Raw genomic sequence first — 14,867 nt, 5'->3', positions numbered from 1 at the left:
TTTCTCCCCTTCATCATCAAAGTTCTTTTAAAAATGGAAAGTTTCTTGTTTTCACATCACCTCACATTTATCTCTCAATGAATTCTAACCTGCTTTACTCCCACAACAGTCTGAGATTCCCACATCTCTTCACTGCAATTCTAACACCATAGCTATCAAAGTTCTTATATTTTTGCATTATACAATAGCACCTTTTATTGTTGTTTGACCTCACATCCATTTTTAATACTGATGATGTTTAATGTACCATTTTTCTGGTTTAATTTCTACTTCTCCAGCAACTTCTTTTTATCTTCTCTGTGAGTATTTTCCATTGCTCAGTATTTCAAATTAGGAATCCTGTGTTTGGCCCTCCTCCCACATCACACACTCCTCTTGGGTAATTTCACACAATTCTCTGACTCCAATTATCATTGATATATTGATGACTTTGATACCTCCAACTCCAGGCTAGATCTCTCTACTGAAATCTAGATCAAAACCAAACATCATTTCTTAGTCTGGCAAATTGCTTCTCAGAGGACAAAAACTAACATAGAAAAAGAAACCTGAGTTTCATTCTTGACTGCGAATATCCAATCCGTTGTCAAATTATCATTTTATCTCCTTAATGTTTCATAAACTGTCTACTTTGTTCCCACTCTTACTGAAACTCAAGCCAATATCATCTCTCACTAGAACACAGTCTTGACCATTATGCTGGCCTCCATTCTTGTAACACTCAATGCAGTATTTACACCATGTCCAGAATGACATTTTTAACACAAGTCTAATCATGAATTATCAATTACTCAATTATAAAACAAATAAGTTATGTTGTTCAAATTGAAGATATATTAATGAAAATTATCCAAAGAACAGAGAGAAAATAAAGATTGAAAAAATGAACAGCGCTTGAGTGACTTGTGAGATACTATTAAGTATTTTAAGAAATTTTTAAAGTATGAACTGCTAATAAACATAACATCTTGGATAACTTCTAACAGTATCATTTTGAGGGGAAAAGACCCAGATACAAAAGAGCAGGTGCTATATGATTTCATTTATATGAAGTTTCAGTGTAAGTAAAACACATGTACTGTGGAAAGAATAAGATAAATGCACGAATGAATTTTATGTTGACAAAAAAGCCTAGAAACCTATATTCATTTAAAAATACTGAATTTCGCTAGCTCACAATGAAAACGATCTACATCTACACATACAACAAACATAATATTGAGTTAAAGAGGTCAGACAAAATCATAAATTCTGAAGGATTCAATTTATATAAATTTCAAAAGTAGGTAAAACTAAACCGTAACACTTAGCAATTCAAAACTGAGTGATCAAAATACAAAGAAAGGCAAAATGATGATTTCTCTAAAAGTCAACTTGATGGCTATTTTAGAGGACAGACATAGAAGGGGTTGTGACTGGGGAGGAGTTGAGAGTTCTGATGATAACTTTATTTGATTTGGGTGGTGGCAACATGGTTGTTCACTTTATAACAATGAAGGTGAAAAACAGTGGTTCAATCACTGTGTATTTGCCAAATGTAAATGTCATGAAAATATGGACTAAACAAAAACGTTTCTCTTCTTCAGGGCTTTATCTCTAGCACATAGTGAACACTCGATACATATTTTTTGGAAAAAAGTGAATGAATGAACTGAGTACCCACCCTGTGTTCACATTCAGCTAGTGGATGATGCTACGGGTAGGCTCAAGTTACTGATCATCTTGTTTGTGAGAAAGAAGACTATCTGCAACAGGCACAGAACAACGAGTAAACTCCCAAATTAACTTTCGATTTATTGTTTATTTTCCAAGGTCATTGGTCCATCGTTCCACTTTGTTAACCTCTATCATAAAAACATATTTAGAAAATTTCTATTCTGTAACTGGTGACAGGTTTGGCACTCCACTTTTGCAAACAGGAGCTTCCTATGAAGTATGTTACTTTCTTATGAAATAAGAGGTACGAAATTCCACCCCATTTGTGAAAATGCACTGACTTTCAGACTAGTGTTTATCAAATGACTCTTCTTAACAACTATAATAAAGGCATAATCTGATAGCTAACAAATCAACTTGTTTATTTTAACTACAAATAGATTCTAATTCAGGGTTTTACTAGTTATTATCTTCTACTTTGCCAAAATTTTCTTCTTAGCTGTAACCCAGCCCTCTGCTTGTTTTCAAATATCCAGATGCTTGCTCTCTTAGGGGAACTATATCAAAAGGCAAATAAATGAGTTATTGCCAGTAGAATAGTACCTATAATTACATTATATTTGCTTTTCCATTTTCTTCTCCCTTTATTTACAGGAGTTTCAAAAGTAAATAAATGCAATACCATCAAGCTCAACAATGTTAAATGTCAATGCACTGAACAGAAAATAAACAAATGTCATTTTAGTTCATAAACATAAAAATGTTCACCTATAACATTTGAATGAATTTTAAAAATAGCTCTTACACATATAGCTTTGCTTTCCAAAAGAAGGAATAAGCTACAGGGGGCTGTTTCCATTTATTGTAAATTGTGAAATTGCAAATCAGAGAGAGGAGAACCACACATTCGTAAAAAGTAAACGCATCTTAATGTATACTACCCCCCACATTAACAGGTATTAAAAAGAGAGCAAACATTACAAACAGCAAATGTTTAATAGTGCTCGGTTATAGAACTTAGAACAATGCTGTTTATACTGGGTTCCACAGACAGTGAAAAAATAATGCTTCTTCATTAATGGTGAATATGATATTCTAAACATGAAAATATATTTGACAAAAATAACCTTCAGTACACTTATCTTATTTGGTAAATGAAGTACAGGATAAACATTTATTTATTATCTCTCTAACCCTCATATTTACTCTGTCCTTTTGCAATAACCTTAAAGTAGGATTCTTTCTACATCCAATTCTTGATGGGAAAAGATGGGTAAAGGAAGAGTGGGTTGCTAAGAGTAGATAGAAGGGTAGATAGGTACAAGGTCAGAATTAGAAGAGAGACGTGCTACAGACTTTGTCCAAGTTCAATATAGTGAACAACTAAATACTCATGATACTTCTAGTATGTGCTTAATAAGTATTTGTTGAATGAACAAAGACATAGTTTGTGGTGGAGGTCCTCAGGTTGGGTATTGAGTGGGTTGTCTACATCTTTAAGGCCAGTAGAGAGATCACAGTTGAAACTGTGAAGCCTGATTTCAACCCCTTTTACATAAGAGTTTTAGATGAACTGACATTCTATTAAGCTGCACACATCTCAACAACTGTATTTTTGCTTTTCTTCTGGCTTCCTTCTCAGAGAAAATTAATTTTTTGCTTAAATCAGGTTTATAAAGACATACTTTACATAAAGTAAAATCCAACCTTTCTAGGTATACAGATCTGTGAATTGTGAAAAATGGATAAAGTCAAATAAACCATAACCACAATCAAGATATAGGATATTTCCACCACTTTAAAATACTCTCTTTTCTATGTTTGTAGTCAAACACACAACCCATCCCAAGCCTCTAGTAACCATTGATCTGTTCTCCATCCCATAGTTTTATTCAGAACATTATAGAAATGAAATCATGTAATATATAGCTTTTTTGAGTCTGACCTCTTTCACTTAGCATAATGCTTTTGGAATTGATCCATGTTATTGTTTATTTCAGTAGGTTTTGTTTTTTTTAATGCTGAGTACTATTCCCTTTCATAGATGAGCCACACATTGCTCATCTAGTCACTAGTTAATGCTTATCTGGGGTTATTTCTAGTTTTTATGATTATGAATTAAGCTACTATATATATTCATATATCAGTTTATGTGAGGACATATGTTTTCATTTCTATTTGGTAAATATTTAGGAGTGAGACTGCTGAGTCACATGACAAGTATACGTTCAACTTTATCAGAAACTACCAAAATGTTTTCCAAAGTCACTTTATCACTTTGCATTGAGTTCTGGTTGCTTGACATTCTTGCCACCGTGTTTTCTCCCATTCTAATAGGTGTGAGCGTGTGATTTTAATATGTATTTCTCTTACCGCTAATGATGTTGATCATCTTTTCATGTGCTTATTTGCTATTTGTAGCTCTGCTATGATGAAGTGTCTTATCAAGGAAAATATTCTTTAAATGAAAGAGAAAAAATGAATTTGGTGCATATTGGGCTATCCTCCTCTTCTCTGAGAACTAGTCTCCTCCCAGGGATGGCTCCTGGCAGCCATGTTTGTATTATGTGACCTCACTCTTCTCAGATGATGGGATCTAATTCAAGGAAAACCAATCCAATGGTTGGGCTGGATAAATCAGAGCAATCTGTAGTAGCTAAATCATTTAACTACAGATGCTGAATTTGGGAAGGTGCTAAATACATTATTTTGAGATTGTTATAGGGTCTATGTATAAATGGAGAGTCTGAAGAGAGAGAGAGAGAGAGAGAGAGAAAATAAAAAACAACAGCTCAGGGAAAATTACATCTGAGACTACGTGGCCCCAGAAAGAGGGGGGGGAGGAGAGGTTTTCTGATAGCTTTCCAATTGCGGAAAATCTCTTCTGAGGCCTAGATTCACTTCCTATCACTAATTTATCTGTGAGATAACCCTATACCCTTCCTATAAATTTCCCCTTTTGGTTAAACTAGCTTAGATTAGCTTTATTGTTTCTTTTTGTTGCCATCAAATGGTCCTTGACTAAAATAATGAAAATAAATTTCTGAATGAATTTTTTTTAAAAAGGAGAACAATAAAATTCAAAGGATTTCAAGTTTTATATGTGATGAATTGTTTATTAGACAAAAATGTGTCAAAGTATTGAAGACTGCCAGGCCCGCAGCTCCTTTCTGAGCATTCATTCCTCTATACAATACGTTGCCCCATGGGGCTTGCAACACAGAGCCCACAGCCGGTTTGATCTGATACTGATATCTGAAACAGTGACAACAATCTGAAAACTGGACAGCAATCTCTGGGGTAGCTTGGTTTATAACATGAACCAGTACCAATTTTCTATATTGTATGATGATTGGCTAAACCAGTAATATGCTCATTTGAAAGAGTCCAAATGTGAGAACAGAGGGAAAGCTAGCCAGGAGCTGCAGGATCAGTGGAAGCAGAGACAGAGCATAGCTGAGTTACCATTATATTGAAATACTAGCCTTGAGAGCAGCTTACTATAGAGAGTATCTCACTTCTGAGATGTTCACTGACCTTCAGGCACTAATGCCACTGCAACATCTAAACAGTTTTTTTTTTCTCCCTAACTCATAGAAACTTACCAAACACCACCAATAAAGAAGGTAAACTATATAGTTTCTATTACTTCAGTTTGACTATATCCTTCCATCCGTAAAGAGTGTAACTAACACTTTCTGAAATCAAAACAATGAAATATAAGAGATAAATGTGAAGTCCTCCATTTAGGTTTAAATAATGAATATATATGGCATGTCATTTTACCAATCTATATGATTAAAAAGAAGATTGGATATTGAAATAATTCTGAGCTCATATAAAATAGCAATAAAAAGGGACAGGAAAAAACCAATTGTCATGTAAGGCTGCATCAATAGAAAGACAGTGCCCAGAACCATGGAAGTAATGAGTCCCCCTTACTATAACTGGTCAGAATGGGTCAGAAGGATTGCTTTAAGTTCTGAGTTATGTATTTTTTAAAAATCCTCTTGAATATTAGAGGTATATTCATAGAAGAATGAATAGAAATAGTAAATGATAAATAAATCATGTCACTGGAGAACTGAGAAACTGAAGGAGGTTAGCTTTAGAAAGAGAAGCTTAGAAGAGTATATGGCTCGTGTATTCATAGATATGAATAAATAAAAATAGAAGATAAGATTGTTTTGTGTACATCTAGAGGAAAAAGGTCAGGAATAGAGTAAAATTATAAATAAATTTCACATCAATAGAACATGTGCTTAATAACTAGAACTGCTCAAAAACGGAAGTGGGATGACTTGTGATGTAATAACACCCCCAAATCAAAAGTCCCAAGAGAGGCCAGACAGGAATCAGTCTGAGATATTTGGAAAGGAAATTCCTTCTATTCCTGAAATCCTCATTTCAGTAAATACTATTCTTGCAATCAATTTTCTCCCCTCCTAGAAGTTTAGCTCCTTGAGGGCAACAACTTGGCCTTTACTGTGTTTTATATCCGAATTCTGAATGTAATCCTTGCAAGAGTATTCATTAATGTTTTAAGATGACCTTTCATATTTGTGTCCTCTCTTTCCTCTCTCCTCTGCCAAACAAACATTTCATATTAAAATATCAATGAACAGCAAATACTGATATCTATTCTTCTGAAAGAATAGCTTATTTCTGTCATGCTTTCCTTGAGGGCTTCTTAAGATTCTTGCTTCTTTTGCAAAGAGGTCCAGTGAGAGCCCACTGCCCCATCGATGGAATGTCATTCCCATAATACATCATAAGACATTCCACTGGCAAGAGCAGGAGGTCAGGGACTGCCCTTTTCAAAAGCTTTAATGAAAAATAATATACCTATCAACTTTATGTTAAACAAGCTCAGTTGCAAAGCAAGGCAACAGGTTCAGATGAAAATCTAGGTCCTGCCTACTAGTGAAAGATAGAGTTCTTTTTAATTATCTCTACAAATCAGTGGAGGGGAGGGAAGAAATCATGTCCTGAAATAAGCACAGGACCGGGAGAAAAGAGACTCTGGATTTAATCTCAGCAATGACTCTAAACTAAAGGTGTCATATCAGGCAAACTGCTTCATTTCTCTATGCCTCGGTTTCTTTATCATCTAATGGTCCCCTAACACCTGTTCTGCTGTGTTGGCAGATTGCTTAGTGCCACAACCTCCTAAGGTTAAGAAGACAAGAAGTTTTTCTGATAAAAAAGAGACCTAGTTTTACTTATAGCACCACTGATTCTTTTATCTCCTTCATCAGTGTTCCATTTCTCTCTTCTTTTCTACTGTAATGCACCATACTACACGATACTATACATAGAGTGGAAAAATAATAAGGCTTAATTAAAAGCTAAAGGAACATCAACAACCAAACTATCACGGAGGGGTAAAATCTTATTCTAACCACGTGATGTTTACTAATTAATACTAATACTTCAGCAATATAACAATATATTCAGCAGTAAGAATAATCATTATTAAATACTTCTCCCTAGAAGTAATTGTTGTCACTTCCCTAGAGTCCCAGGGATTTTTGTTGGCATATTACAAGACCATCTTAATTTCATACAGATCTGAGTTTCAGTGTGGGATCAATCACATGTTAGCTGTACAAGATGTGATAGGTTATATCACCTCTCTGGCTCTCAGTTTCTTCTCTGTAAAATGGGTATACCAAGGCCCAATTCACAAGTATGTGAAATACCTAGCACAGGCCTTGGGACCTGATAGACCGTCCCCAAGTGCTACTTTCATTTCTCCTGTTTCAAGTGCTTGGCTCCTCTATTTAGAGCTGTTACTATTTCACTCCTCCAAGGCCCTCTCTTCTATCTCAGGCTTCTCTTAAATATATCACTGGCTTTACCATACCTCCTATAGACCGCTTGAACCTACACCGGACCATCTATCACTTTAATACACAATGGCATTTTAAAAAGCAGTCCTGTGAATATACATTTTCCTTTTAAAGTCCTTCAGGGCCATTTAAAATTTTTGAAATAAAAGAAACATTCCAGAACCTCTCTACCAAGATTTAACATCAGTCCCTTTGCGAGAGACACATGTTTTCCCAAAGAATATTGCTACCTATTCTTCCTACCTTACAAGGCAGCCACGAGGATAAAAAAAGGTAATAGAAGTGAAGCTGTTAATAACTTCCAGGGGTAGAGAAAAATTATCTAAATGGAAGGATCTGCTCGTCAGTCAACTGGGAGAGTTTATTTTCCTGACAAAAAAGTGTGAAACCATATAGCAATTAAAATTATCTTTCTAGCCTGCCACATCAATGTCCCTTCCACTGTGTTTCCGCATAGCCCATTTCAGCTGTATTCACTGTCTGCAGCTAGTGATTACTGAAGCGCTCGCTGCAGTAAGAAGCCCTTCCTCAGCTTCGCAGCCACTTAATAACACGTTCCTTATTCCGCAGAGCAAATTCTGATTCTGGATAAGATGAAACCACAGTGAAATTATATTTAATGGGGGAAGAAAACAACAGTGTTCACTTTGTCCTCTGTTTCTCTGCATATATTGTCGTGACAGGAATGTAGCAAGCGGAGAGTGGATGTTTGGTTCCCATTCCAATGAGGGATTCAAATAGGAATGATTCTCATATCCATGATAAATAGCTTCATTGCTAAAAGCTGCTGTGGAAAGTGCCAGGGGATCTCTTCACCCCACTTTTAATATGAGGTCCGTATGTGGAGATGTTCTAACAGGGTGATATGCAGTTTGAGCTTTGTCTTTAGTTGTGACATGGGGTTGTTAAGCCATTCACCTGCTCCTTCTCCAACTTCATTCTCTACTTTAATGAATTTGTCAGATCCCAGAATTAGGGGTGATGGCAATGGCAGAGAACACAGTGACAACCTCTGAGAAGTAAAGTGGCTTCAATCAATTTCCTATGCAGTCTACTAGTACTAAACACAACACCAATATAGCTAAATATACAGAAAGTGCAATGGAAGCTCAGAAGGAATAGAATCTCAGTTGGTCTGAAATAATCACATGGGGCTTAAAGGAATAATAGAGAATTGTCAGGTGAATAGCTGGGACAGCTTGGAGGAGCAGTTAATTTTGACAAAGGTAAAACAGAATGTGCAGAGGAAGAGAAGCCCAAGAAAATGGTTCATTTATTATAAAACTTCATCTAGTCTGCTATTCCCATAGCATCACATAGTCTATGATTTCACTAGATAAGATAAAATTTATATATATTTTTATATACACACACACACACACACACACACAGAGCCATGCAGAATGACTCTGGCATGGTTCTTAGTTTTATAAAATTAGGTTCAGTTCAAATGAAATCCAACTGCAGATGAAGAGGAATTTTAATGACTTTAAGAACTAAGACAACTTAGGCTACTAATGTTTACTTTCCACAGGTGCACTGGCACTGCCTTATCTTTCAAAATGGAAACAAGTGGGTAAAACTGTTCAAACAAAGATGGATAGTATATAAATAACACTTAAGGCCTCTTTCAGCCCTGAGATTCTACAGGTTATGAAATGAAATTTTATTAACTTAAATAATAATAACAACAGTTAAGAGATATGAGAATTAGGAAGCCATCTTCCAGTTGGCATCATGGCCGCCCTCAGACCCCTCGTGAAGCCCAAGATTGTCAAAAAGAGGACCAAGAAGTTCATCCGGCACCAGTCAGACCGATATGTCAAAATTAAGCAGAACTGGCGGAAACCCAGAGGCATTGACAACAGGGTGTGCAGGAGGTTCAAGGGCCAGATCCTGATGCCCAACATCGGTTACGGGAGCAACAAAAAACAAAGCACAGGCTGCCCAGCAGCTTCCACAAGTTCCTGGTCCACAACGTCAAGGAGCTGGAAGTGCTGCTGATGTGCGACAAATCTTACTGTGCTGAGATTGCTCACAACGTCTCGTCCAAGAATCGCAAAGCCATTGTGGAAAGAGCAGCCCAGCTAGCCATCGGAGTCCCAGTCCCAACCAATTGCAATACCAGGCTGCGCAGTAAAGAAAATGAATAGACAGCTTGTGTGCACGTTGTATTTGTGTTAATAAAACCATGAAACTCAAAAAAAACATAGATACGAGAATTAAATTATAAAACTTAGATCACAATTGAAAATGGCATTTATCCTTCTCCAGTGGTATAAGGCTACCCTTTAGAGGCAAAGATAATGACCACTGCATCACTGTTAGATAAATTAGCCATACTGACTTGTTCTTTCCTATGGTGAGGTATATTTCACAGATCTATTATCTCTACCATTAGTGGCCAATGGGAAATATTTACAGGAGAAGATAAAGTGAATTAAATTAAGTTCATTATGTGCTAGGGTATATATCATATGCATGTATATATCATTTAATCCTCACAATAATGTAAGTGATAGGTGCTGTTATTTATTTGTTGTTGTTGGCAGTTAGTTTTGTGTGTGTGTGTGTGTGTGTGTGTGTTTTGTTTTGGAAAATGAGGCAGAGAAAGGTTGGGTCACTCATCTAGTAATTGAAGAACCAGAGCTCGGTTTTAATGCTTATGCTTTTACCTGGCACATCATGCTATTAAGCTCTGTTGAGGCAGAAGGTTGACCAGGATCAGGGGCACCTGGACAATAGCCTGGCACCATAGAAACTAACATATTGTCAAGTCCTCTCCCATAACGTTTTATGTTAATGCTTCTCTTGAGGCATATTGGTTCAAAACATGTCTCATCATCCTTGTTCTCTCTACTGCTCTGATCTGTTACACTTCCTACTTATAATCAACTTTTCTAAGTAACATATGTTCTTTAAATATGCCCCACCTCCTCCCAGAAATATTGGGCCAACCCAATAATCTCTCTGACTTCAGAAATCTGGTAGTGTTTATTGTCTGTACTGCTAACTTTGCACTCATTATGCATACAGATATTTATCAGATTATCTGTAATGATTGCATGTACACATCTTGCAATAGTCTGCATTCCCTATGTCTAGTCCAGTGATTCACAGAGGTAAATACTTTGTATCTTTGCACATGATTATGGCAATCAAAGAATATTTACTTGGACCTTGACTTCCTTAGTACCTTGGGTACTAACTCATCTAGGAACACAATTCTTCTACAATATTTATTTCTTTATAGATACAGTTCTGGAAAATGACATACCATACATGTTTAATGTATACAATAATTAAATACAAGAAAACAGCTTGAGGTATCAATGCTAAAAGGTAAATAAAACTGGTCCAAAGGAAATAGTTGAAATTATTTCAGAATTGCACTGAACTGTTATTTTACCAGAGGATTTACTTGCCTTTTCGAGTTTCTTTTTGCATTTTCTTTGTTATCCTTGTTGACAATGTCATGAAGGGGCTGAGGTCCAAATGTGACAGATGCTGTGTGTCTGATCAGTTCATTAGATGAGGAAAGTTATTCAGGCTGTGTCTACAGATAGTTCATGAACCAGACTGCGACATTGCTGGTATGTTCATTTAAACTGCCGACATGATGGATGCTGATGACCATAGCTAAATCCATTGGGAAAACTGCCAAACTGAAGTAATAATCAGATTTTGGGCCATTTAGAGGTCATGGATGTTTACTTTTTTCAGCATTTTTTTTGAGAATTTAGCTCTTCTTTTGGCTCCACCATTCTAATCTGTCCAATTTAAGACCTCCCTAGATTATAAAACTCCATGTAAATAGTCGTAGAATAATTGATGTAAAGGATAATAGACAAATACATATAATTTTACATATGTAGGCATTGCTTTTCCTAAAAGCTTTTCTCTAACATGATAATGACTACCAGTTAACTAAGTCTAAGTCTACAGGAAAAGTTTCTCAAATATATGGTTTGATCAAAACTATTCTTATCGTACTACCTCCCTTCTTGCTTTATGTTGAAAAAAGTTCTTAAAAAAAAGGTCAGGTGAGAATTTGGTTTGCTGATAGCCAATCAATAGATTTTTTTTTCTCTCCTGGAAAACTGTCTTTGTAACAGGAGAAAAAAATGAAAAGCACCCCAAGTATAATGTGGCTTTCTCTAAGTTCTATGATTCAATTAAGTCCTTACTTTCAAGTAGAAACATCACTAAGTCTTCATATGAAACATTAGATTGCAACTTTTACTTCCAAGGATATCCGAGTCAGCTGGGGAGTGACAAGGATAACCAGCCTTTGTGGCTGACATAACTTTAGGCTGTTTTGACAAGGACATCTAGGCCCTAAACTTATTTGAATTTCTCACACTTTAACTTGTTTGTTCCACCTCAGGTTCAGACCTCCACCTCACGTGCAAACATTTCCTGCCTCAATTTTCCTGTTACTTCGATATTTGATGTACTCTGTCAAGCTCCAATATTCCTCTGGCAGTTTTTAGCACCTCCCCTTCCTTCCTCCTTCCCAGCCATCTGTCCAACAGTCTCTGCTTCTGTGCTTTCCATGGCTTCATCTTTGAGTGGCTCCCTATTGCAATAGCACCCACCCCTTTAATAAAGTCCTTTCTTACAAAAGTCAGAACTTGCTTGTGTGTTGGGGGGCAGTGGGGCTTTTAGCAGGCAGGACTTAGACAAGAGAAACTACCATATTCTAGAATTTCTCCATAAATAATTACATAAACCAGGCCTCAGTTTCTCATCTCTAAAACGGGGATAATGATTTCTTCCTGATTCTACCAGACAGACATATTTAAAGTGACACATGAGAAGATATATTTGGCTGTGAGCCATTTGAAAGTATGGTACTGTGTTAGATAATTACAAGTTGTCATTACTATACCAATAAATATCAATAATATTTTGCTTTAATCTAGTGAATTTCCAAGTGTGACCCTTGGAGGTCCTTGGGCTGCAGCAGCAGAATCACTTGGGAACTTGTTAGAAATACAAATATTTGGTTCCCACTTCAGACCCATTAAATCAAAAACTGTGAAGCTGAAGCCAAGTAATCTGTGTTAAGCGTTCCAGTTAATTTTGATGCATACTCAAGTTTGAGAACTTAATAACCCATTGAATAGTATCAGTGAATTTGGAAAAAAAATAAATTTTGGCCAAAAGCTTTAAAAACATTTTTTAAGACATCAGTTGCATTTACTCACGCCTAAAAATAATGCATTTTATGTAGAATAGATAAACAAGATTATACTGTATAGCACAGGGAAATATATACAAGATCGTGTGGTAGCTCACAGCGGAAAAAAAAATCTGACAATGAATATATGTATGTTCATATATAACTGAAAAATTGTGCTCTACATTGGAACTTGATACAACATTGTAAAATGACTAGAACTCAATAAAATATGTTAAAAAAGTAATGCATTTTAAAGCATTCAATTATTGACATTCTTTCTGGTAGATGATATAGATATTTGACTCATTTCTTACTCTTTACATATTTCCTTGCTTCTTGAAGAGAAGTGAATGAACACAAGAGGCACAATTTCTAAAACAGAGCCCTAGAATTCTCATATCCTACTCTCATCATGATAAAAAAAAATTCACTATTGATGGATGACTTCTGTACTCTGTGAGACATCAAGCCCTATTAGTCACTCATTTACACAATTTAAACGCTGGATGTTGTTTTTTAGTGCTGCAAACCCATTATCAAAGAGAGCCCAGCTGTTACTTTTTTGCTTCAGGGACATTCTCTGCAAATTCAATGGGTTTTGCGTCAATTCAGAAAATGGAAAGCATTAGGTTTTTAGCAATAATTATACTATCAAGCCAGAGAGGAGAGTAGTAGTAATTGGTTAGATTCATCAAAACAGCACATTTATTCTTAAAACATCTTTCTGCAGTGGGCAAGTGTCCATTGAACAGATGGGCCAATAGGCACAATGTTAGAATTATATGAATACCTAACATTTGGGTGGTGCTATTGAAAATACATTCAGTAACTATCTTTTCCACATATATGTTCACAGAAACTCTTAGGTTAGGAAAGACCAGTGACCCAGACTTTGGGCAAATAATAACCCTTTCTTTAGCTCAGTGTTGTCTTCCTAAAGTGGAGGCAGTGGGAAGACTTAACATAACTGATGGTGGGGAACAAATCCTGAAGTCCTTTCTTCTCATGGAAAGAAAGATATTTCTTTGGCACATTTAATTCCTTCTAACACATCTCAAACCATTCTTTCATTTTTAGCAAGTGATATTTTTCACTCCTCTTCAGCTGCTCCAAGTGTGCAGGATGCTAGCAAAGTAGCCTGGCATGAGGTTAAAATGAGAAAGAATATGGAGGAAATGCTTACAAATAAGGAGTGGATGGGGGATACCTAGGGGATAAAAATACTCAAGACAAAATACTGAAAAGAAAGACAAGAGCTCAAGGCTCATAACCATTTTTATGTTTTCTATGTGCTAAGATTTCTCAGCCTTGAAGCATGAAACTCCTTTACTTTTCTTCAATTTAAATGTTTTTCATTGAAGTATCATTGATGTACATTATATACGTTACAGGTGTACAATATAGCGATTCAATTTTTACAGGTTACACTCCATCTATATTTATAAAATATTGGCTATATTCCCCATGCTGTACAATATATCCCTGTAGCTTGGTTTATACTTGATAGTTTTTATCTCTGAATCCTCTACCCCTATATTGCTTTTCCCTTCTCCCCTCTAAATCATACCTAACATTGAAGGGTGGTGTTCTACTACTTTCTGGAGGGTTGTGGTAGGATTTTCTTTTCCTGAAAACTTTAAAATCAGCAGGGGATTCAGTGTGCATGTATGACCAGGGCAGGTCAGGGTGGGAGGAGGGGGCACACAACACCAACACTTATGGCTAAGAATAAAATCACTGACATCATGGGATGTGGATGCTGTTGCTGGCATGTTCCTTTTGGAAGCTGGCAAAATGGAGTAAGGGTTGGAAGCAACATAAATATATAGAAAAGATCTATTATATTATTTATCTTGTACTTATTACTAATTTCAACAAGAAGGTAGAGATTGCTGTTAAAAGACACCATACTTCTATAAAGAATTTAAACCTTTCAATAATGGAGTCCATTAAGATATGGAGTCCGTAATTTACTTGCTTGGACAAACCCACTGGACATGCCATAGGAGACCCATGATGTTTGAGCAAGTGTGAAACCAACCAACAACCTACTGCCTTTTTCTAGGTAGCTACTGGGATTTTCTTTTCAATCTACAATATTGCATGACATTTACAAAGGTCAAATAGTAACTTAAAAAGAAAAAGCATTAATTTCTTTTAAACAACTGAAGCTT

General features: G+C 36.0%; 1 pseudogene; it reads left to right on the top strand.

Moving 5' to 3' along the window:
- The window catches only part of LOC102509826, a 16,259-nt pseudogene extending 6,598 nt beyond the window's left edge, over positions 1–9,661 (top strand).
- Positions 9,662–14,867: the final 5,206 nt, after the last annotated feature.

This window comes from Camelus ferus, chromosome X, assembly GCF_009834535.1.
Source record: "Camelus ferus isolate YT-003-E chromosome X, BCGSAC_Cfer_1.0, whole genome shotgun sequence".
Taxonomy (NCBI): domain Eukaryota; kingdom Metazoa; phylum Chordata; class Mammalia; order Artiodactyla; family Camelidae; genus Camelus; species Camelus ferus.
This window is presented reverse-complemented; position numbering and strand designations above follow the sequence as displayed.